Source organism: Pogona vitticeps, chromosome 1 (genome assembly GCF_051106095.1).
Source record: "Pogona vitticeps strain Pit_001003342236 chromosome 1, PviZW2.1, whole genome shotgun sequence".
Lineage (NCBI taxonomy): Eukaryota > Metazoa > Chordata > Lepidosauria > Squamata > Agamidae > Pogona > Pogona vitticeps.
Genome location: NC_135783.1, coordinates 317,714,618 through 317,736,627, shown reverse-complemented (window position 1 = coordinate 317,736,627; position 22,010 = coordinate 317,714,618).

Below are 22,010 nucleotides of genomic sequence, written 5' to 3'. Positions count from 1 at the left end.
GTCCCCCTATCCATCATCATCAATATTGATTTGGCTCCTATGAGAACAAGTAGCCTGAACACTGCCTTAAATATTCTGTTTTTTTGTGAGATTTCTATCAAGTGGAGCAGGAGGGTCAGACAAGTTATTGATGGTGGCTGAGTTAATGACAGGGTGCTATCCTTATCCATGTCACTAAATCAGTTGCATTTGCCGGTGTATGACAGAAACCATTCTGCAGGCAGCTTTCCAAAATTGGATTTGGACAAAGTGCTTCCGAAAGATAGAGAAGGGCATATACAAAGTGCATTTTGCTAGCCAAGCATATCAAATTATCTTCCATTGCCAATTATGTCTTCTCAAGGGTGACATCCTGAAAATATTGACAGTGTAGATAAGCAATTTCCTGTGTGGGAGCCAATCAACCAGTAGTAAACAGAGGAAGTAGGAAATCTGGGTCATGGACTGTGGGATTTTTAAACTTGTAAACCACCCAGAGCTGTGCATGCACTAATGGGGCAGTATATAAATCAAACCAATCAGTCAATAAGTGCTTCTGGTTAAAGCATGTCAACTTTCCGCTGTTCCTAAGCATATTATAGTGGGAGACTGGAGTTGAGTGCTCGAGGGGTCTGGACCATCTTCGTCATTGTCCTTGGTTATCCGTCTACGGCTATTATAGAAAGGACAGAGAGTCGTATAGCACCTGTAAGATGGGCAAGTGTTTATTTGGCATCGCATTTCATGGATTACAGCTCAGATCTTCACATGTAGCAAGTACAGCATTCAGATACAGGCTTGTTATGTGACTGGTGGTAATGGGTGCATGACAGACTGAAATAGCTTATATAAACTGAAAAGCAGAAAATTATATTATTAACCTTGGCTATAAATATTCAAAGGGCAGGTTAGCATAAACATCCTGGCAATTGTAAGGTCAGTGACAGAAGTCAATTCTTTACTGTGGAATTTAAGGAATGCTTTCTGGTTTCAAGTGAAGATCAAGTTTAATTGAATCCAGGATTTTCCCCATAATCCTTTTGAATCATTTATGCTAGTAGGATAGCTAACACAAACTTGCATGGATGGGCTTGGCTGTATATATGAACTATGATAAAAAGTAGCCCCTCTCCTTTTTTCATGGCAAGAGACATAGACACAAACTTCTTATTGCATTTAAGTTTGGCTGTTTTCTTTGAAATTTGCCACTGATTCACTTATCCACAGTTTGAAAATATAAAAAAAATACTAAAACAAAAAATCCCCCAAATATACATTTTTAATGATGAGGCTAACAGAAATGGCCACTAGAGAGAACGAGAGACCATGCTATGTATAGTGCAGTGATGGTGAACTTTTTTGAGACCGATTGCCCAAACGGGAACACAAAACCAAATCATTTCTTTCAAAGTGCCAACACTACAATTAAATCTTTACACATGTCTGTCTGGTGCTTTAGTGATTCCTCCAACTGACAGCTCTTTTAGAAAAAAGTCAAGTGCGGAACGCTACACAGAATTAAATGCCAGGTATGTTTGCATGGATATTTTGCTGAGGAGTTTGTTTTGATGGGCTTTCTTTTGTTCTCCCTTGCCGCATGGCCCAAAGGGGGTGGTCTTTCTGCTTTACATGAGGGTGTGCCGGAACCCTGAGCTCTTTTCCCTAGGAGACTGGGCTGAGGCTGAAGGCCAGGTATGTTTGCATGGACGTTTGCTGAGGAGTTTGTTTTGATGGGCTTTCTTTTGTTCTCCCTCACCGCATGGTGAGTAACTGGAATGCTTTCTTTGAACAATATTTTCACACATTAGCATAACTATAATATAATTTTGAAGTATTCTAACAAAATATATATATATTGTGGCTTCACAATGTCACAGTGGTATGACTATGCAGCCAAAAAGTGTTTTAGGAGTAATTAAAATATCTATTAAACTTTAATAAGCAGGATGAGAAATAGCATCCATTGCAGAGGTAACTTACAATTAATATGTTGACTTTCAAATGGTCTTACCTACAGCCCGCCATGTAGGGGTGAGCCACATGCAGCCCATGTTCTGCCTGTAGCCCAAAGAGGTGTCCCAAAGCCCCAAATGACAAGGTTTAAAAACTTCTATTTAAAATAAAAATTCATTAACTCCCCTCTTTGGGTACGTGGCCATAGGGAGGGTTACTCTAAGTCTCCTCACTCATCCTTAAAAAAGTGCCTGCCTGAACAATTCACTCTTAAATTAAAAAAAGTGGTTGAAAACAAACATTTCTATGCCCATTTCCTGGAATTTTTTTGTCCCTTAAAAAAAAGGAATTGGGTAAAGGGTACAAGGGATAAAGAGGATAAAAAAAGGGGGGTGGTGGAAGTAGAACATAAAATATATTGTCATCAAATCTCATTGTTCACGTTACGATGTCTGATTAGCTTTCCACATTTCTATAGTTTAATTGCCCTTCTAGATTTCTACTTACAGTTACCTCTTAGTTTAGTTCTATATTTATCAAGTTCTATCTACTGACTCAAACCATTTGTATAATCCCATCTTTCAGTTGCCTTATGTAGTAGGCAGTATTTTAGCACTTCAAATAAGATGTCCATCTCTGCTACTTCCCAAATCTTCTCCAAGAGCTCCTTTTGTTTCGGTATCTCTGCTTTCTTCCAATTCTTAGCATAGAGAATTCTAGCTGTTGTAATTATAGGTATAACTAGGTACATCTTTGTCTTATCTATATTGTCAGGTATAATGTTCAGTAGAAACAATTCTGGATTTAATGGAATATTATGAAGCAATATTTTTAACAGAGTATGCACCTTTTTATACCATGAACATTATACCTGAACATTATATCTGTAATACAACATCCAGTACAGCTTCACTTCTCTACAAGTCCATCACATGTGGTAAAAACTTCGCTCTTGTGATTTATACTTCCAACATATGTTTGATACCTCTGTGTAGATCTTTGATAATTTTTGAGTCATGTACCACCTATAAAACCTTTTACATATTTTATCCTTAAAATTTACAGATTCTGTGAATTTTATATTATTTTTCCATATTTGCAACCAATAGTCAATATCAATAATATGCCCTATATTTTGTGCCCACTTGATCATACATTCTTTTACAATCTCACATTGCATTTTAATTTCAAGGAAGTAATCATACATTTTCTTGATTACCTTCTCATCTGAGGCCAACAAAAGTTTATCAAATACCATTGGTTCTGTATAAAAGCTCTACCTGGACTCCATTTGTGTTCTAAACCACAAATCTAGATGTATGTATGTTTCGTTCCTCTAACCCTTCTTTGGACCTTAGATCAGAGTCATTTTTAAATACATCTTGATACCTTAACAATTTTGCATCTGTCATAAGATTAGGTTGTGTAAAAGCCTCTATAGGTGATACCGAGTTTGATATGTTTTGGTATATCTGCTGTGTAATCTTTTTCCAAGCCCATAATAAAGCTCTTCTTATCAAGTGAGTATTGAAACTTTTGTGCTCCTTATCTTTTTATACTATAAAAAGCTTGCCATCCTAACTAAGTTAAGTAGTCTATCCACTCTTTCATCTACACTAATACACAGGTTCTGTAATACAACATCAAATCTGGGAGACCAAAACCTGCTCTTTGTTTGGCATCTTACACTGTTTTGATTCTTGATTTTTTACCCTGCCAGACAAATCCCATGAATTTCTTATTAAGTTTTTAGAAGAAAGACTGTTTTAATATCACTGGAATGGTCTGAAGTAAAAATAGAATTTTAGGTAGACTGTTCATTTTGATCATTGCTATTCTTCCCATCAGTGACAATTGTAGTTTATCCCTTCTCTCTAAGCTGTTTTGTATGCCCTTGATCAATTTCATGTAATTATCTTTAAATAGTCTACTTGTTTTCTTTGTGATTTGAATTCCTAAGTATCTAACTCTCTTCTCTTCTTGAAAGTTGGTCCTTTCTATTATTTTCTGTCTTTCTTGATATCTAATATTTTTAATGAGTATTTTTGTTTTCTTTTGATTTATTTTCATTCCAGCCAGGTCACCAAAATTTGTCAGTGTCTCCATCAAATCATCAATTGAGTCCTTTGGGTCCTCCAATATAATGACTAGGTCATTTGCAAAAGTTGGCAACTTGAAAACATGTCCTCTTACTTTTAACCCTTTTATTTCCTCTTTATCTTTAATTTGGTCAGTTAAAATTTCTAGGGTAAGAATAAATAGTAGTGGAGAAAGTGGGCACCCCTGTCTTGTTCCTTTTTGTATTTATATTTCTTTTGTCAATTCTCCATTGATTCTAACTTTTGCCTTTTGCCGGGTATAAATTGCTTTCACTAACTTAGTAAATCTTTATTCAGCTTGCAATACATCCAATTGTTGAAGCATAAAATACCAATTCAAATTATCAAAGGCTTTCTCTGTATCCAAAAATATCACTGCCATTTGCTTTTCCGAGTGAGCTTCATAATGTTCCAAAGTGTTTAGAATTGTCCTTATATTATTTCTCATCTGCCTCCTTAGTAAGAATTTTTGGTTCCTTATGAATTTGCAGAGTGCGAAAGCTGGATAGTAAAGAAAGCTGATAGGAAATAAATCAATTCCTTTGAAATGTGGTGCTAGAAGAGAACTTTGCTAATATCTTGGACTGCCAGAGAGACCAGCAAGTGGATATTAGATCACATCAGGCCTGAACAATGTATGGAGGCAAAAAATGTTGAAACTGAGGTTGTCCTGCTTTGAGCACATCATGAAAAGACAATATTCTCAGGAACAGCTAATAAGCTGGAAAAGGTTGAAGGCAGAAGGAAAAGATGAAGACCAAATATGCGATGGACTGACTTCTTAAAGAAAGACACAGGCTTGAGTATGCAAGAGCTGAGCAAAACAGTTGAGGAGAGGACATTTTGGAAATCACTCTCATATGGTCACCATAAGCCGAAGACCACTTGATGGCACATAACCTAACAATCCCTAAAGATCAAGTAAATTTTGATCCAAACTGTTTGAAGGAGATGGAATCCCCCCCAAAAAACAAGTTTTAGGATTAGATCTACGAGGTATATGAGTCTGTATTTTACTACTAGAGGAAAAAGAGGGAAAGAAATGTCTCTCTATTGTGCACGTGTGCTTGTACGTATGCGTTAATTGTACTGTGATCGTAATGTCCAGTATACATCTAGCCTCACTGCAAGTCCAAAGCAAAACTACTAACTTGTATTCAACATCTTGCAGAATTAAATATTGTCAATAATGTATAATAGTGTCTCACTTCATTTCTAATGTGAAACCATCTTATCCACTCATCTATCGGGACAGCACTCAACCACATTTTGTAAGCTTTTTTTAAAAAAATCAATTCTGTCAGTTTTTCAGATTCTATATTTTCTCACTGCCTACCACCTTCTATGAAATGACACGGAAACAAAAAACTGCTCGCAATCAATAAGGTTCAAGGCACAGTTTTCTGCTGCCTTCTATAACTTTATTATGTGTCTCAATCTGTGGATTCATGTCAGTCCATATATGGCCTTATTGTTCACAAGATTCAACAATATTTTTTCAAATAACGAATCCTATATTGTAACCGCTGGAATCTTAGTCTTTCTGACTCTAGTGTTCAGGCTCAGGTGATAATAATTGTCTTGGAATTGTTGTTGTTTTGTGCCGTCAACCTGCCTCAAACTCATGGCAACTCTATGAATGAGTGACCTCCAAAATGTCCTGTTCTCAACAGCTCTGCTCTGCTGTTGTAAACTAAAAGTTGCGGTTCCTTTAGGGAGTCGATCCATCTTGTATTTCGTCTTTCTCTTTCCTGCTGCCTTCAACATTTCCCAACATTATTGTCATTTCCAGCACATCTTTCCTTCTCATGTTTTGCCCAAAGTATGACTGCCTCAGCTTCATTGGTCTCGCTTCTAGAGAGGAGTCACTGTTGATTTGATCCAAGACCCACATATTTGTCTATTGGCTGAATGTTTCATGGCATCTGCAACTCTCTTCCCTCTTCCAGCACTGCATTTTTAAAGAATCAATTTTCTTCCTGCTGGTTTTCTTTACTGTCCAGCTTTCATACCCATGCATAGTAACAGTGGATACAGTAGTGAGGATAAACTTAGTTCTGGTGTCCAGTGACCCATTCATACACTTGATGATCTTTTCTAATTCCTTCATAGCTATGTTTCCAAGTCCCAATCTTCTTCTGATTTCTTGGCTGCTTTCTCCATTCAAATTGATGATTGAGCCAAGATATGCAAATCTAGCTCTTCTGCAGTCCCATCCAGGCCTCTGTGGTTTCCCAAAGGACCACACCCCCTTCTTTATAATACAAGGCCAGCACAAGCCCTTCTGCTGCCCAAAGTGGAAGGAGAAGTACTGCTGCTGCTCTTGCCTCCTGGGAACTCTTAAAGTGGGAGGAGAGAAAGGAAGCAAAGATGGGCTGCGGCTGTGGGCCTTACTACTCACAGTACAAGAGTCCATGCTTCTGAGCATGTCTGCAGTGTGACGCTACAACGCTCTTATTAAATGGGATTGCAGCTTGAATCCCTCCATTCTTAAAGATTGAAATTCTTCCCCTAAAGTCTCAAGTTAAACAAAGCTTTTAGCTTCACTATACTGGTATACTACTAGTGTATAGTCTGCGATTTGTGCTGCCCAACACTGGAATGAACCACTCTGAATAAGTCTGTGAAGATTCTTAGTCACCCAGGTGAAGTTATCTGGAAGCTGAGTCATGGCAACTGGACTTCTTTCTTGTTAGGTTGAAACGTTTCGCTACTCATCCACGTAACTTCTTCAGTTTGAGAAGAGTTGATATATCCTTCTCTAGGTGGAAGTGAAACCAATGTGGAGGATATATCGTGGATCTCCTACCAACTCTCCTCAGACTGAAGAAGCTACTTGGATGAGTAGTGAAACATTTCAACCTAATAAGAAAGAAGTCCAGTTGCCATGACTCAGCTTCCAGACACCCTGAACAATATTTTTGAAATTGCATTCAGGAATGTGGTTCCCTGCCCCCAAAGGGCTCAGAAATCAAAATTGGCTTTTAAATTGCAAGGATCTACCCTAATGCAATCTGGTCTAGGGAGGGCCTCGGTGACTTGTTGCTCAGGTTGAAGAGGTCATCAGCTCTAAGGGTCTTTGCATTATCAAGTAGAACTCAATCAGGCCTTCTGTATTAAGTAACGTCTTCTCCCAAGGTGATCAGAGGTCCTTATGTTAGCTTTCCAATTAGGATTGTGCAGTTCCCCTTTCTAACCAGCAGTCATTGTGGTGAAGGTAGCAGGAAACATGCCTGATCCACTGACTATCAAGTCCAAATACAAATTCATGAAAATGTGGATTCATAATTTCATATGAGTTAATCTGTGACTGTTGACATGATTCCACATGAACCAAAAGTTTTATATTCTTCCCAAGAAAAGGATGATCAATTCTTATTTATTTACAAGATTTTTCGCCACACCATTACCAGGGGTCTCTGAGTGGCGTACAACAATATTAAAACTTTAAAAAAAAACATTAAAATAGGCAATATTATAATAAGACCCTATGTTAAAAACAGTCATTAAAACATCAGTATTATAAACCCCGCTGCTCATGTGGCCAGCTAAAGAATACTATTTAATTAAAATGTATTATTTAATTAAAATGTATTAATTATTTAATTAAAATGTATTAATTATGTCTCCTTAATTCCTCAGGTTGTGGTGTCCTGTGATAATTGTCCATGTAAGCAGGTCAGCAACCTTCCTTGTTTCTCAGGTGACTTCTACATACATAGTCTGTACACAGAAGAACCCTCTGGTGAGTCCCGAAATTTGGCTTTAGATGCTCTACTTCCATTTCACATTTCCGTAGGGTGCATCGCATGTGTGATATGTACACTCTAATATTAACATAAAAATGCCTCCTGGTGTGCTTTAACAGGTACTTACTGTTCAAGAGTCCATGCTTCTACATCAGACATCAACAAGAGAGAGGGGAAATGGCACCCCTCTTTCACCACTGGCCTCTGTGTGTGAATGGATGATTCAAAGTATGAACAAGCTACATGAAGCACAGTTGAGTATGTGGTTTATTGTGTTCCAAAACAGGCATATTGTTCAATAAATGATGAGAATATGAACACAGAAAGTCAGCATCTGCCAGGAGCTGATTCAGTATGCATATTATATCTTCATTTGAATTGTAAGTTCAATCATATTCCAGAGCTCCATCCTTCAGATGTTATAATCCATTACATTTTATCCTGTTGGCTGTCTTATTATTAGTCTCTGTTTAAATGACCCACAGGAAATTCCCACACAGAAATTCTTTTCCCAAGGAACTTCAAACAGAATGCCTTGTACCCAGACCTTGAAATAACAAAAAACATCACTTGAAAATGTTAAGATATAAAAACAGAGAGGAGAAGCTTAGGAGAGTAGGATGAGGAAAGGGGGAAAATTGACTGAATATGATGTAGTCTATGAGGGAATGTGACCTACATTCTGCATCGCTGTTTATGTATGTATCTCTGTGATATTTATCATTGAGTTTTATTAATATTTATTGAAATGCTTTAAACTACCCTTAATCCTATCAGGTGCCAAGGTACTACAGAGGAGGCATGAAAAACCTAAAATGTGCCATAAATGCAGTACAGGAAAACAGGAAAACATCACAATTAAACAAAGGCAAATAGAAAAAGATGTTAACACAAAGAAAAATGGAAAATAGAAAAAAATGTTAAGATGGAAAAAGATGTTAACACAATCTAGCATTAAAACTTAACAGACAACACAATAAATGGTAACTCCACTGGAGTTCTAGTTAATTAACGCCATCTCCACTTGAATTTCTATGGAGAAAGCATTCCAGAAACTACTGAGAAGCCCTGTCCCTTATTCCTGCACAATAAATGTTCCTTCTGATTATAACACAACAGTAAGCATGTGAAAATCCCCTAGACATTTCTCCCAATCCCACCTGTTTTTTTTCCTGTCCTAGTTTTGTATCAATTTATGAGACTTTATGAGAGTTTTGACTGGAAATATATTCATTTAAAAATGCATGCATTTGACTAAGAGGTGTTTGTGTGTAAATTAAGACCATGCACTTAATTCAGTAAAATACCGTACCTCAGTGATAAAGCAAAAAAACATATAGACATTTTTAGTATTCTAGTGCAAAACTGCTGCAATGCAATGCAGATCGATTCAGCTCTGGGCCATACATTGAATTAGGTGGTACACTACTCCATATCAAATAAGTATACATTTCAAAGCCCCAGACTAGCCTCCAGATTAGTCTGAAAGGCTTGTACACAGCTCTAGTGCAAGTACAGTGGTGCCTCGCTAGACAGTTACCCCGCATGACAGTTTTTTCACTAGACATTGACTTTTTGCGATCGCTATAGTGATTCGCAAAACAGTGATTCCTATGGGGGAATTTCGCTGGACAATGTTTGGTCCCTGCTTCACAAACCAATTTTCACTAGACGACGATTTTGACAGCTCCCTCCGTGCTCGCAAAACAGGTGTTTTCGGGACCTAAGCTTTGCAAGACAGGGATTTTAAAAGCTGGTTGGCGGTTCGCAAAGCGGCTTTCCTACGGCCGATCTTCGCTAGACAGCAACGATTCTTCCCCATTGGAACGCATTAAACAGGTTTCAATGCATTCCAATGGGGAAATGCTTTTCGCTAGACAATGATTTTGCTAAACAGCGATTTCAGTGGAATGGATTATCATCTGGTGAGGCACCACTGTAATGTGCAATGCAGGCATTCACACCTAAAAAGTATTTAACATTTTGTGCACACACTATTTCTCCAAGGTGCCCATCGGTAACCAAGATGCATTTCTTCTCACAATAAATCACAAACTTTGCAGAAACATTACTTTTGTTGGCATTGCCAAATCCAATGAAATTCGTTCCCTCTTCTGGACACCAGTAAGTTGATAAACTTTGGGAAACAGGAGCACATGGGGTAAATTAAAATATAATCTCTAGCCTGGAATTCTCACTAATTTGCAAACTTATGATAGGTAGCAATGGAAACAGCTGGCAGATAATGGCAGTCTAGCCCTCAGTTCAATTGCTTTGTTCAGAATTGCTCCTTCTGGAGCTCTTTTCCCCTTTATGAACCACCTGCCAGGTTTTTGTTGCGCACATACATCTGTTGTTCCACTCAGAATTTAACAGAAATTAAACATGAATGTACTGCCGGAAAACTGCAGAAGAAGTAAAGTATTTGTCTATCAGAAATAGGCAACAAATACAGACAGGAGGGTTAAGCATGCCAGATTTTTGCTACAGCAGTTCTAGTCCTTCCCCTATCTTAGTATGTCATCTGAACAATAAAGCACCAGTGAACTTTACAGAAGTCAATGGAGGTTACACCCGTGCAAATGCAAGTGGAATTACTTACCCTTTATCTTGTCCAGCGCAAAGAGATGGATGACAGAATGTGAACTACAGCCACCATTACAGCTGACATGAATTTCCCCCTGCCAGTCTGATTACCTAGTAATTGAAAAAAAGCATGTCCTTTTTTTCATATCCAAGAAAAATTCCATTTATGGAAAGAAGAAGCAATTGACTTGGGCTATGATCCATTGAGGTGCTAAATATCCTCATCTACCATTGATTTCAAAAAGAAGCAGAAGCAGGGGTTAATTGGAGTCAGGGTTTACCAGGGCTTTGCCTTTATATTGATGTCTGGGCCTGAGCCCATTTCTTCAAAATACAAAAGGATTCTCTCTCTCTCTCTCTCTCTCTCTCTCTCTCTCTCTCTCTCTCTCTCTCTCTCTCTCTCTCTCTCTCTCTCACACACACACACACACACACACACACACACACACAGGACTTTTAAGAGATCCTTTCTCATGAACCATCCCTTCAACTCATAAGAAATAGAATCCAAGTTGCATTGTATATGAATAGAAGGCATTTCCACTTGCACAAGGGAGGGGGTTAATTTCTCTCTCACTCCTAGCCCAGGCACCATTAGAAGCGGCAACAAGCGTAGATCTTGTAAGCTTTTGTGGGTCCATGCTGATAGACATATGTGGATCATGTAAGTTGTGTCCTAATTATTTTCTATCCCTAGTTCTGGGCATCACACTTCAAGAAGGATGGTGACAAATTGAAACAAGTTCAGAGGAGGGCAACAAGGATGATCAGGGGACTGGAAACCAAGCCTTATGAGCGAAGACTGAAAGAACTGGGCACGTTTAGCCTTGAGAAGAGAAGACTGAGGGGAGATATGGTAGCATTTTTCAAATACTTGAAAGGCTTTTGTACAGAGGAGGGGCAGGATCTGTTCTTAATTATCCCAGAGTGCAGGACACACAACAATGGGCTCGAGTTACAGGAAGTCAGATTTTGGTTGGACTATCAAGAAAAACTTCCTAACTGTTAGAGCAGTACTGCAATGGAACCAATTACCTTGAGAGCTGATTAGTGCTCCAACACTGGAGGCATTCAAGAGAAATTTAGATATCCACCTGGCAGATATCCTTTCATTTTTATTCCTGCATTGAATAGGGGGTTGGACTCATAGGCAACTTCCAGCTTCATGATTCTATTATTCTATGATTCCAAATGGGTGTGTGCATGATCATGACTTTCTTGAGTTTACCAATTGAGCTGGTTCAAATCTCAAGAGCTGAATCATATGAATATATAGGGTTGGCCTTGTGCTTAGGTAGGGTGAGGTGTTTGCCTCAGGCAACAAATTTTGGACAAAAAGAAAGGCTAGTAAACTGTTTGTTGCTTACTTTGTTATCATTGTATTTTTACTGCCAGGGAAGGAGAGAGGTGGTTGTGACATTCCTGTTTTGTTAGGGAGTGGAACTTGGTGATCTTTAGGGTCCGTTCCAGCTCTACGAATCCACGACGTTTCTAGGTGGCAGAATAAACTGCCTGGCCTTAATTCTATGATATTTGGCTTGGATAAGTAACATAGCTGGATGGTGGCATGCCATTTGCCTGCTCAGCCAGCAAATGGTGTGCCATATTTTTGGGACAGCCCTGCAAACATAACCTCAACACCTTTTTAAAAAAAAGCTGAACACGGCTTTAATGAAGGGGAATTCAAAGCAGAAAAGTAGCAGAAGAAAGTAGATGGAATTAAATGCTGAGCTAGGGAAGTAGCAAATGGAAATTTCTTCCATTCTCCCTGAGCACTGCTTTCCTAGGGTTTGTTGTTGTTGTTAAAAATGTGTGTAACATGTTGTTAGGCCCTGAATCTCTCAGCTGCTACATGATAATAGCTTAAAATCTAAAATTTCTCTGTACACTGTGGCAAATGGCTCTGAATCTCTCTTACTTTGCAGTGTATAAAAGTGATTCCATTACTGGACAGAATGAAGTCAAGGAGTTAATCTGTATTTACATGGCCAGAACAAATAGCAGGGAGCCATTCCATTACTGGGTGGATGGTGAATGAACAGTGTTGCTGAGAAAGGTCATTTGTGGTCCATTTGTCTGGGAAAAGTTCAATAATTGCTGCTGCCATTAATGGAAGCATCACAGGATAAGGGTAAAAGCCTTTATTAGAATAAATGCTGCACTTCCTCCTCTGTATGAGTAGACAACAAGAAAGTTGGGAGAAGTTTACTTTGCACATTCATTCTTACGTTGCACCAACTGGAATGAGACTAAGGGGAACTTGACTTCTGAATGGATAGAGAGGAGAGTATGTCGGCGTCGTCTAGTCGTTTAGTCGTGTCCGACTCCTCGTGACCCCATGGACCAGAGTACGCCAGGCCCTCCTATCTTCCACTGCCTCCCATAGTTGTGTCAATAGAGGAGAGTTCAGTGCGCTCTATAAGAGCTCTACACTGAACAGAACAACTGCATATGATGCAGTTAAAAATATCAGGATAGCCAGAAAGAAAAAACAGACATGGGTTCCATATGTTGCAGACAATTAATTGCAGATATACACTGTTTTTTTTTTTTTTTTTTCATTTGTGAATGAGCTGCGGCTGAGCCAAACTTCAGCAGCATGGCTTGCCTTTGCCTTCTTCCTCGGAGGTTGCGAGACCTTTTCAATCTCGCGCAAGCAGCCAGGTGGGAGGGGGGGCAATAGGTTATTTAAGGTCTGTTCCCCCTCTATTCTTCCTCTTCCTTCGCTGGCAGCACAAGGAGGTCGGAGCTCCACCACCCGCTTGCTAATTGTAGCTGCGTAGCTACCTTTCCAGGCTTGAGCGGCATTGCTAGTTTGGAGGGGGTTTGCATTGGCACACACCCCCTTTGCTTGCATTTACTCAGCTCTGGGATTACAAGCTGTTTGGCAATATTGGTTTTCTTATATGCTCCTAGAACACGTTCGTTGATGCTTACTTTTGCAGGTGAGAGGGAACAGCATCAGCTGGAATTGGCGCCGCTGCTCGGGGCTTTGCTGAGTGGGCGCTCACGTGCCTTCAAGCCCTTAACTTTGACTGCTTAAGTTAGTTGATTACCATTAATAATAATAATGTATTTATAAATCAAATGAGTAATTACATAAAGGAAAGGAAGTTTTAAATTGGTGTTATTAATACAGCTAAAAGCAACAGGCGGTGGTTTGTGAGCAGCCCAGATCAGCTGGGAGGCGCTCAGCGGCGCCTTCTAATTGATTAGTTTTATTTGCTTAGTTAATTGCTTATTTTTATGTATTTTATTTATTAGATTAATTTCCCTCTTCAATTGTTTAGCTGGTACTGGATTTCTTTTAAATACCTTTTGTTACAATCAAGAGTAGATTTAACTTGGTTGGCCCCATCCACAGTTGGGGAGGGCGTTTGTTGGCCTGCAGCATTTTAATTTATAGACTAAACAAACAAACAAACAAACAAACAAATAAATAAATAAAGGGGAGGTGATAGCTGATTGATTAATTGATTAGAATTTATTGTGATGGTGTTCCACTTCCCCCTCTCTCCCCCCTCCTTTGGAGAGAAAGAGTTTAGAGTGTTTGGTAGTGCCCAGATTTGAATCGCACCACATTCTTGGCGGTTGGGATAGGCGCCCTTTGGTTTTGAGGCATCAGTTTTAAAATAACATCAATTTTATTCCTCTGCATACTTAATTCATTGGTTTCTACTGTCGAATTAGAGAGAAATATTACATAGCAATTTGAAGTAATTAATTTGAATTAATTTGATAATTACAATTCCTCCTTAACAGGATTGTTGATCTAATTTTAGAATAATTGTGATGAAATAAATAGATAATTAAGTAATTGCTGAATTAATTAAAATTGATTAGTCAAGTTGATTAATTACTAATAATCATCTAACAAATAAGTTTTTAGCTACAAATAAATACATAGGTAGTTCATTTCCATTAGCAATATTTACATAGTATAATTAGAGTAACTAATAATAGTAATCTGATGTAAATCAGTTCCTAATTACAAGAGAAAAACATGAGATTCCTGCCTGAGTGGGGGCTGAAGGGATGAGGGCCTGGCGTGCCCTGGTCCATGGGGTCATGAGTTGGACACGACTAAACGACTAAACAACAACAACATAGGAATCTCAGGTAATGTATAGGTCATCTGAACTCCCAGCGCTGCGGATCGTGCGACTATAGTGCTTGAGGGAGGGAAGATGTGCTGGGGCCACACCCGGACCAACAGTCAACAAGGAGAGGATGGCTTGAGGTCCAGGGGTGGTCAAATTTGGGCCAGTCGGATTTCTCGCTGTCTTCACAGCTGCGAAAACTTGGGCCAGGGACTTGCCCATTTGTTTGTTTAATGGGTCCATTCAGACCTCTGATTCCACACTACGGTAGGACTCCCCTTTGCCAAAGTATTGGCAACATTGATTATTTCAATAAAGTGTGGCCTGTGTTTAATCCACAATTCTGGTCTGGCATCATTATTCCGGGGTAAGGGGCAATAAGCTTTTCAAGATAATCAGTCAATAAAAGTTTAGTTAATTCATGTCAATTAACTTGCCCTTCAAGAGGGCAAGTTTGATATTCTTGTGAGTTAAGGAGATACCTTTTGGTGCTCTTCCTAGTTTAGTCGAGGTCTGGTATACTGTGATAATGATAAAAGTATTAAAGATGGCATTTCCTTCTAATGATACTTGATAGTACTTTCACAAAGAAATTGATAGCTTTAAAAATCGACCTTTTGACTATATTGATTTTCTGTCGTAGGCAAATTCTTTTAAATATAAGCAGTTTAAATTGCAGTCCTAGACCCATTTACCTGGAGGTAGGTGCCACTGAAAGCAATCATGACAATGAGTGCTATGACACCTTAAAGACTAACAAGTTTGATTTGGCATAAGTTTTCATGGGCAACAGCCCACTTAATCAAATGTTCAGTGGGCAGCAGTCCAGAAAGTTTGTGCCAGCTGCTTCTGAACAGATATGTCCAGGGCTGAACCTTTAGACTGCAGCCCTTTGCACTTGCACCTGAGAATGGTTCCATGGAACTCAGTGGGATTTATTTCCTGCAGTTTTTTAAAAAGCAGTTATAAGGTAAGGGCTTAAGCAACTAAAAATTATTTTATCATTTGACAATCGCAACAGATCATAAAACCCTTTAATCCAAATGGAGAGAAAAAAAATTAAAATTTGCAGTAGGTTGATTGCTAGGGTAAATTCTCTTTAGGCAAGTCTCGCAGTACACAAGCAAAATGTTTGCAATTTTTCCCATTCCCAAAATAGGTGCTAACAGATTTCATCATCGGTAATATTGTTGTTTTGCATGTATGAGCCAATTACACTAGCTAGTCAATAAATGCTGCCATCTCGTGGAATCTCTGAGCAGTAGAGTATTAGAGGGGGGTTTTCATCACTCCTTTCTATTTTGAACCATTAGTTACTGCTAATTCCATATCTGAAACCTGTCCTGGTATATATATAAATAAAATTCGCACTCTGCTTATTCTGCTAAAATCTGAGCAGTCTGTACTGCTGTACTGCTGCAGAGTAATTTGATGAAAGAATATTATAATGCACTCTCCATTCACAGTCAGGTCAATTGCCAGAGAAATTGCCTATTTCAGAGTATACTCTCCCATTTGGATGCACAACATAGTGCAATGTGAAGGCCTGAGTGTGTCAGGAGATCTAAGAGCAATACTATCATTACAAGTCTAAATTTCTAGTAAGATTCATCCAAAGAGGGGAAACGAAGCTGAAACACTGGCCATTCTCTCCAGAGAATTAGTTGCTGCACAATGCAGCAGAGAAGATTTTGAATGGCAGCTACTGGGCAGCATGAGCAGCATAAAGTGATACTAGTGGAGGATCTTTCATAGATAACATCAGTGAGAATCAAGCTCACTGTTGTAAGCACTATGCTGAAGGAGTCAGTGGTAAACCATTTTTAGAAGAATTATATCTGGACATAATCCAAAATGAAATAAGACATAGTGCTGAAAGGTGATACTCCAAGCTCAAATCCACTCAACCAGCTGCTGGGGAATAGCTATGTGCAAGTAGGAATAGCACTGCACAGCTGGAAGGGACCCTATAGATCATCAAGTCTAGCCCTTGTCAAGGAGGCATACTGGGAAATCACGCTCCCAACCTCTGGCTCCACAGCCAAATAGCTAAACCACTGGACTATCCACCTGCTGTTAGTGAAGCTGAAAGAACATCCAATATGGTGTGCACATAATCAAAAGAAAGTTCTATGTAGAATGGAAGAAGTATGAACTTGTAAAACCCAAAATGGAATGTTTTGGAATAGTAAACAGAAGATTCCGTAAGCACTTCTCCCCTTCCATGGCAGTAAAATATCAACGAGTAAATGGAATTAACTAATACCGGAAGTAAACGTTTGTTTAAAGAGAAACATCCTCAAATGTCCATAGAAATAGAGAAGGATATAATTTAACATTCCATACCCATGATATGCCACAGAGAAAACACTCTTGTACATTGCCACCAACTGTGTATTGGAAGGCAACAGCACATGTAAGCAAATGCAACAGCAGATAGACATAAGATGAAACTGCTCAAATTACTTGGTCCCTAGACCAAGTGCATTCCAGTATGATTTCATGAAACAAAGATTATGGCAAACTCTCAAATGGACAGTTTTCTGCAAAGCAGCTAACATGTTCTCTAGATTTACAAAGAGAGTATGGCTTAACAAAAAGTTGACAGCATATACCAAGATCCAGCTCTATAGAGTTTGTGTCCTGAGTACACAACTGTATTGCAGTGATTCCTGGACCCTTTGTACATGGCAGGAGAGGAAGTTGAACACGTTACATATGTGATGTCTCTGACACATTTTTGGTATCACCTGGCAGGACAAAGTTCCAAATAGAGTAGTCCTAGAACAAGCTGGAATTTTTAGCATGTATACATTACTGAAACAGCGACGTCTACACTGGCTCGGGCATGTCATGAGAATGGCTGATGGTTGGATTCCAAAAGATCTCCTGTATGGAGAATTAGTGCAACGAAATTGGCCCCGAGAGAGACCACAACTGCTATACAAGGATATCTGCAAGTGGGATCTGAGGGCCTTAGGATTGGACCTCAACAGATGGGAAACCTCTAATCTCAATGTAAAAGGCTGTTGTCAAGCTCAAAGTAAAGAATTTTAACTAGGGATACTTGGGAGGTCATTCATTCATAAGCCGATCATAAATCGGAGGCACGTAAAACACAAAAATACACACACATACTGTCCACTTTGTAAATGCAGATTTACATATCTCTGATCCTGTGGTAATAATGCCATTCTTATTTTATGGTGTTTTGACTAACATGGAGACTCCCTAGAGTCTGGCTGGCTTGTGCTTCCTCTAAGGGTCATGATGCCTCAGACTGTATCTTCTCCCAGATGCTTATACTATTAATTCTCAGAAGGAATACTTATCTCATCCTATGAATTTAAAATTCCATGAATTTAAAATGAAATGCTGGTAACTTTTGTAAAAGAGGAAACGTGAGCAAACCCCTTTGTTTTCCAGCACCTTGCAGCTGCTGGTGTCCCTCAGTGTCGACGACCTGAGGCAGTTGCCTCACTCTGCTTATAATATTGGCATGAAGTCTCTGCCTTGCCTGGCTCAAGATAATCTGTTGTCTGGGATAAAGTACAAGCTCCCTACTCCCCATATGTAAAGTTGCCTGGGCTGGCAGTTGAATTGTACATACGTATTTTTTGTGACTGAGTAGTTGTCTCTGTGCATCCCAGACAAGGTTAGAAGGTGAAGGGCTTACCCTCTCTTCTGGCGTGCTGCTGAAAATGTAGTCCATTCTAGGACTACACTATTTGGAACCTAATTCCCACCAGATGCATTAGACTACAGTTGCCATTATATTGGCTGGGATTTGGAGGGTCCCAGATTGAAAAACACTGCCTTAATGATGCTTCTTTTAGTTTTCCTCATGTTTATTTATTTATTTATTTATTTACAATATTTTTAGCCGCACCATTGCCAGTGGCTTCTGGGCGGCGTACAGCATTAAAACTTAAAAACATTAAAAACATTTTAAAAGATAATATAAAATAGCATATATTAAAATAATTCTTAAAACATTAAAATTAATAAGTCCTGCTGCTCATATGGCCAGCTAGGGAATATTGTTTAATTAAAATGCTGGCTGAACAGAAAGGTCTTTGCCTGGTGCCGAAAAGCCAAGAGTGTTGGAGCCAGGCAGATCTCTCCAGGGAGGGCATTCCAAAGTTGGGGGGCAACAGCCGAGAAGGCCCTATTTCAACATGCCATCCCCCTCACCTCTTTCAGGGATGGCACCTTCAGAAGGGCCTCCTGGCCTGATCTTAGAGGATGGGCAGGCTCATATGGAAGAAGGTGGTCCTTTAAGTAACCAGGTCCTAAGCCGTTTAGGGCTTTATATGTCAAAGTAAGCACTTTGAATTGGGCCCGAGCAGCAACTGGCAGCCAATGTAAATTTTTCAGAACTGGCATGATATGAGTACGTGCAGCGGCACCACTTACCAGCCGCGCAGCCCAGTTCTGTGCCAGTTGCAGTCGTCGGACTGTCTTCAAAGGCTGCCCCACGTATAGCGCATTGCAGTCTGGTTGTTACCAGTGCATGAGTGACTGCTGCCAGGCTCCGTTCATCCAGGTAAGGACGAAGTTGATATATTCTCTGCAGCTGTAAGAAGGCACCCCTGGACACTGAGTCCACCTGGGCTTCCAAGGTCAGACTGGGGTCAAGGAGCACCCCCAAGCTGCGGACCCTGTCCTTTAGGGGGAGTGTAATCCCATCTAACCTATCTGGCGGGGCACTTACCAGCAGCACTTCAGACTTGTCTGGATTGAGCCTCAGTTTATTGACCCTCATCCAGACCATTATCGAGTCCAGGCAAGAGTTCAGAACGGTGACTGCCACACTTGGATTGGTAGAAAATGAGAGGTAGAGCTGGGTGTCGTCAGCATATTGCTGACTCCTCAGCCCAAACCTCCTAACGACCTCCTCCAGCGGTTTCATGTAGATATTGAACAGCATGGGGGACAGTATAGAGCCCTGAGGAACCCCATGACGCAACCACCATGGGTCAGAGCTACTGTCCCCCAGCACCACCTTCTGGACTCGATCAGCCAGGTAGGAACGGAACCACTGTAAAACAGTGCCTCTGATTCCCATCCCAGCCAGTCTGTCCAGAAGGACACCATGGTCGATGGTGTCGAAAGCCGCTGAGAGGTCCAGGAGAATCAGCAGGGATGCATTACCCCTGTCTTTCTCCTGGCAAAGGTCGTCAAACAGGCGACCAAGGCAGTTTCCATCCCATAACCCGGCCTGAAACCTGATTGAAATGGATCTAGATAATCTGTTTCATCCAGGAGAGCCTGGAGCTGCTCAGCCACCACACATTCCAACACCTTGCCCAGAAAAGGGAGGTTTGCTATTGGACGATAGTTGTTCACTAGACCTGGATCCAGATTAGGGTTTTTTAGGAGTGGGCGAATCACTGCCTCCTTTAATGGGGCAGGAACCACTCCCTCTCTTAACGAGGAGTTGATGACCTCCAGGATCCAGGTGCAAACTCCCTTGGCAGTAAACTGTAAACTGCTGCGAGAGTGCTTTAAGCGCTACAGGTTGGTATATGAACAGCATGTTTTGTTTAGCTTTCAGTTTTCCTAAATTATCACCCTTGCAGTATTCTTCATCATTCTCTTCCTGCCATACCCCTGGGCAATTATTTCTCCTGTACTACAGGTCTTGTTTTGGAGTGTTTGCAAACCTGCTGATATTTCACGATGAGATTGAGAAATAAATGTAAATCTTATGACAATTCAAGAAATAGCAGGGTTGTGTTTATTTCAAAGAGAGAACTGAGCATGTAAATGAATGTTCCCAACCAAGTCAGACACAGCTCATCTGAGACTGGATTGTATGCACATTGATGTCATCTTTCAGCATTAGCATACACTCGAAGACCTGTTTCACTGAATATCGTCTCATAACTGATTTCACATTTCATCATGTTGTTTATTTGTTTAGTTAGTTAGTTGATTTTTATACCGCCCATCTGGAGAAATCCACTCTGGGCGGTTTACAATCAAACATGGATAGGATTAAAATAAACGATAAAAATAAAACAAAAAATAACATATGAAAATCCAAGATGGTAAAAACAAGAGCAGGAGCTAAGTACTAGCTGGTGGGAAGGCCTGCCAAAAGAACCAGGTCCTCAATTTACTCTTGAAAGCTCCCAGAGAGGGGGCCAGGCAAATCTCCATGGGCAGTGTGTTCCAAAGGCAAGGGGCCACCACTAAGAAGACCCGATTTTTAGTTTTTTCCTTCCAGGCCTCTCTTGGGGTTAGGCCCCTTAGCCACCCAGCCTGGCTAGATTGGGTGATACGGGTAGATCTAGGTGGGAGGAGGTGCTCTGCCAGGTATCGAGGTCCTAAACCATTTAGGGATTTATGTAATTGTAAGAACCTTGAAGTCAATGCAGAAGTGGATAGGTAACCAGTGTAAGATGGCGAGAGTGGAAGAAATATGGTGTAATCCTTTCATCCCAGTTAGTAACCTGGCCACCATATTCTGGACCATTTGAAGCTTCCGCATCAATCTCAAATGAAGCTTCACGTAGAGAGCATTACAGTAGTAATCTCAAGACTATAAAATTTATATTTTGAACCAAATTATTTGTCATGGTTTGCCTGCCTGCCTGTCCCTCCTTCCAGCCTTCATATCACATCTCCTCCTACTGTTCTTCTATGAGCAGCGGCTTGGAAAGGTACTGTGAAACATTTAGATCTTTCAGACCTTTATTATTTTTAATTCCTATTTTGCTCAGATTTTATTAGAGAGGAGTGCTTGACCTTTCTCAGCTCCCACTTGATTTATAATAAAAAGGCTGTCACAGGGCAATGCCCTAGTGATGATATTATGAAAGAAAACTATGTATAGGTATCAAAATCAAAAGTAAGGTGATTCTAATTTTATATTCAAGACACATATCCCATTGTAAATCCTGAGAACAATTTAACTTAGTGGCATATAATGTTTGTACAAATCTAGGGAAAAATAAATATAAATTCCCCATCATTGTCACCATTATCATCATCGTGATCAATCAGTAATCATAATCATAGTGGCTCAAATCCTTTTGCTTAATGTAGTAAATCACACTGGAGTAGGCTCATTGAACCAGTGGGAATATGCATATGAGACAAAAAGACAAAACAAAACAAAAAAGCATGTGGCACATCAAAAACTAACTGCTATTTTATATGAGTTTTCATTGACCAAGTCCACTTCCTCAGGCATAAGAATGAGATTATGAGTGTTGCATTTATATATAGCCCCACGACAAGCTGGGGATACAGATAATGAGCAAAATGACAATGATTTGTTAGAATTGGCTGTTAGGCTGTGCATAATTTCAATTATTAGTCTACAAGATAGCAAAAGCATAGTTAACACAAGTGGTAATCTGTGGGAATCATGTAGGATTTCATGCTTGAATAGTGACTTAAGAACCCTTGATTGATAGTCATTCATTTTAAATGGATTTCTAGCATCCACATATACCTTATCTCAACTATTTCTTTTTCAAGTCTTCTTTTGTAGTGTGTTGTTTTTCCAAAATGATAACTTGCAGATCACTCAA